This window comes from Arachis ipaensis, chromosome B06 (assembly GCF_000816755.2).
Source record: "Arachis ipaensis cultivar K30076 chromosome B06, Araip1.1, whole genome shotgun sequence".
Lineage (NCBI taxonomy): Eukaryota > Viridiplantae > Streptophyta > Magnoliopsida > Fabales > Fabaceae > Arachis > Arachis ipaensis.
In genome coordinates this window covers 123334402-123338557 of record NC_029790.2, presented here as the reverse complement: position 1 = coordinate 123338557, position 4156 = coordinate 123334402, and the positions used below count along the sequence as shown (strand labels likewise).

At 39.4% G+C, this 4156-nt stretch overlaps 1 protein-coding gene across 4 annotated transcripts in view; it reads right to left on the bottom strand.

The window, feature by feature from the left end:
* Window positions 1–2153, bottom strand: part of LOC107605096 (soyasapogenol B glucuronide galactosyltransferase-like) — a 31715-nt gene extending 29562 nt beyond the window's left edge. For 3 of the 4 annotated variants that reach the window (XR_002349352.1, XM_021104960.1, XM_021104959.1), the window contains exons 1-2: window positions 2026–2153; window positions 1679–1780 (exon numbers count right to left, since the gene is read on the bottom strand). The gene's annotated coding sequence lies outside the window, so the exon portion shown is untranslated. Of the gene's footprint in view, window positions 1–1374; window positions 1558–1678; window positions 1781–2025 lie in introns of those variants that run through there. The other variant, XR_002349353.1, reaches the window with a different exon arrangement.

Here is a 4156-nt window from a genome sequence, read left to right as displayed (position 1 = left end):
GCAGGTCTTGAATCTCTAAACATGCTTTGTTGAACCTTTCCATATAGGCTCGTAAGGATTCTCCGACCTCCTGCTTTATTCCCAGGAGGCTTGGCGCATGTTTCACTTTGTCTTTCTGGATAGAAAACCTCATCAAAAACTTCCTTGAGAGGTCTTCAAAACTGGTTACCGACCTTGGGGGGAGGCTGTCGAACCATTTCATCGCTGCTTTCGACAAGGTGGTCGGAAAAGCTTTGCAACGCGTTGCGTCGGAAGCATCAACCAGATACATCCGACTTTTAAAGTTGCTCAAGTGATGCTTTGGATCTGTGGTTCCATCATAGAGGTCCATATCGGGGCTTTTAAAGTTTCTTGGAACCTTTGCCCTCATTATGTCCTCACTAAAAGGATCTTTCTCCCCTAAGGGCGAATCTTCTCTACCGTCATGGGAGTTCTGACCTTTGAGGGAGGATTCTAACTTTAAGAGTTTTCTTTCTAACTCTTTTCGTCATTCCATCTCCTCTTTTAGGTTCTTTTCGGTCTCCCTTTGTCACTCCCGTTCCTGTTCTAACTGTTCCAGGCGACTTTGGTGGACATGGACTAATCCCATAAGTTCAGTTGCGTGGGACTGTCCATCCTTCTCCGATTCACGGCCTTCAGAGGAATTCACCTTCGGGGTTTTGACTCCGGAGGTACCCTCTCTGTGTTGATCGTTGGTTTCCTGGCGGAGGGTTAAGTCCGCGTCGTTATTTCTGGTATCCAGATTCTCTTGTTCGGAATCTGTTTTTACATGACCCTCCTCAGGGGATCTGTCCGCCATCACTGGTTGATCTCTCGGGTCCCCAGCAACGGCGCCAATGTTACGATGGGTAACCGGAGATTAATGGGCTGGACGGTATTGGTTGGCCCAAACGTATGAAAGAGGAGGCTTGCGAGTGGATCTGCAACTCGGGGACCTCCGTCCGGCTCGTTCGCGTGAAAGAATGGGGGGTGGTACCTGCAAAGACACTCCGATGCCTAAGTCAGCAAGGGTGTGAGCAGGTCTAGAGAGTATTGGGACTTAGAGATACCTGAGAAGTGTCAGTGTATTTATAGTGGTGAACCAATAACCACCGTTGGAGTAGTGCCGCTTTTTAGGGTGTTAACCGTCCCTTTATCTTAGGGAAGTTAAGATATGGCTCGTGGAAGTGGTTAGAGAGATTCTAGGGGCAGTTACTCATGTAAATGAGTGCTTATCTGCCAGCTGACCCTACTTCCCGACTTCTTTAGAGCAAGTCGTAGTGAATACCGACTTGGTAGCGGCTGATTTGGTGAGGAGGTGAGGCTCAACCCTTTGGGTCGGGCCTTTTTACTTGGATCCTGGGCCTTAGCGTTGGGCCAGGGTATGAACAGTAACCATTTAGATGATTGAGAACTAGAGCTATGACAACTAGGCATTTTATCAATCACAGTAGACTCTATTCCAAGTTCATAAATTCTTCTCTTTTTAATTCCAGTTGTATCACACCATACATCCACCTCATTTGGTGCATTACTTCCTTCTTTAGAAGCCGTTTGGATAGCCTCTTCTATACCGTGCTTAAATTCAGCATGTCAATATCAAAATTAAATCAATTAAGATTAGCAGTTGAACCCAAAAAAAAAAACACACAAACAGCCAATACAAAGACAAGTGAATCAATGAAAAAGATAGACTCACATCAATATGTTTTGATCTCTTATCCACCCATTCGTGATCCTTGTGTTTGTGGGTGCACTCAAACAACTCTAACGGGGTTGAAGGCCTTTTTAACGACTTTGACTACCAAACCAAGAAATAATAAAGCAAAATAAAGAAACTATATATTAGGCATAAAGAATATTGAACTTGAATCACAAGGTTAATTAAGATGCGAAAATAACATTAGAGAATTCAATAATTCAGTGCTTTATGAATAAGATACTATATTTCAAATTTTGTAGCAGCAATTCCAGCAAGTGTTATGTATAAAATTATAAATATAAAAGATAAAAAGCAATAGGATGTAAGTTTTTCTATAACTCTACCATCTTAGCTTTGTGTTTTGGAACGGTAACTGAGCCACTAGTGTGAAGAGACACTCCAAACCCGCCACAATCAGATGCTTGATTTAACTTACCTTGTGCGGTTTTGGAGTTTTTTGGGATTACATTATCTTTCGGGTGGGTCTCTCTCATGATTTGAAATAGTTGATCAATAGATCGCTGAGTAATATTTCCTTCAGACTTAATTTTCATTAATCTAACAGCTAAGGAAAGTTCAATGTGATTGTCGCATCCTGATAAACCCTAATTTTGTGGTTTATCTTGTGTTTAATTTGAGGGATTTTATCACCTTTTCTCACATTTATTCAATGAAATATCATAGTTTTGTAATTCTCTTTTAATTTGTGCTTAAGTGTAAAAACATGCTTTTTAGGCCTTTAATTTGCTAGTTTTAATTCACCTTTGATTTCACTAGATGCCTTGATGTGTTTGTTAGTAAATTCAGGTTAAAAAGGGCTAGGAATGGATCAAAGGAGCGAAGAGAAAAGCATGCAAAGTGGAGAATTCATGGAAATCAAGGATTTGGAGTGCATTAATCGACGCGCACGCGTGGCATGACGCGCACGCGTGGAGATGAAGTCGCAAGGCGACGCGTACGCGTGGAAAGTAAAATGCCAAGCGACTCTTACGCGTGGCCCATGCGTACACGTCGCAGCTCGCACGTGACCTCATTAAAGTGAAAACGCTAGGGGAGATTTCCGAGCTTTCCAGGCCCAAATCCAACTGATTCTAGAGACTATTTCATGCAGAATTGAATATTGGACAAGGGGGAAGCACTTAGATTAGTTATGATGAGCCTTTAGTTAGTTTTCTAGATAGAGAAGCTCCCTCTTCTCTCTAGAATTAGGTTAGGATTAGGTTAAATTCTCTTAAATCTAGGATTAATTTCTTGTCTTCATCTTGTTTTCTTTACAATTCCTTGTTGTAGTATCTTGATTCTCCTATTTTCTCTTGTTAATTTCTTATTTTGGTTACTTTTTTTTGTTGTGAACACTCTTGTCAATTTAAATTTCCTTTAATGTAATTTGAGGTATTTCATGTTAATTTTGCTTCCTTTAGTTATTGTTGTTGATTTCTTGTATTGGGTAGTAGTAGATTTTATTAATTCTTGCAATTTATAATGCTTCTCTTTTATGTCTTCCAAGTGTTTGACAAAATACTTGGTTGGATGTTAGAGTAGCTTTTTGAGCATTCATGGCTTGGAAGGAGAGAAATTAGGCAATATTGAGTCATTAATACCCAATTTAGATTGGTGATCTAGGGTTGTTAGTTAAGATTATTTCCGTTGACTCTAATCTCTTGCTAATTCAATTAGTAGGTTGATTAGGACTTTTGGATTGAGATTAACTAGTCTTATTTGACTTTCTCTCATTTGAAGATAATTTTGTACATTCTTCCATTGTTAAGAGATGACTAAGTAAGATAAGCTCTTGATAATTATTGTTATGATTAGTGACTAGGATAGAAAGTCTTAATTCTCAATCCTTGCCATGAACGTCTCTCTTTAGTAATTGTGTTCTTTAGTTGTATACTTTACCATTGTTGTCATTTAATTTCTTGTACTTTTATCACCCTACCCCCCTTTTTGATACCATAACCAATAATACGCATACCTCACTGCAACTCCTTGAGAAGACAACCCAAGATTTAAATACTTCGGTTACTTTTATATTGGAGTTGGACTTGTGACAACCAAAACACTTTTAAACTTTGATTTGAGGATCGACTATCGGTTTGGGCTATGCTCACAACGAAATTATTTTGCTAAAATTCTTAACCAGTATAAATTCACATATCAAGTTTTTTGCGCCGTTGCCGGGGAGTTGCAATGTGTGCTTGTTATTGGTTATTGTACATATGTTAATATTGTGAATAGTTTGCTCTTTTGTTGGTTTAGGTGTTTGAGTTGGTAGTTAGATTTTATCCCTTTATTTTTGTACTTTTTGTTTTGTTTCTCTAGTATGAATTCTCACCACTTTGGCTATGAGTTTGGTTCAAAATATGTTGTAGGGAATGGGAACTACAATGATAACATGCATCAAGGATGGAACAACCAAAGATGGGAGGAGCTTCAAGGAATTGATCACTCTTCGTGGCAACAACCTCCGGTTCC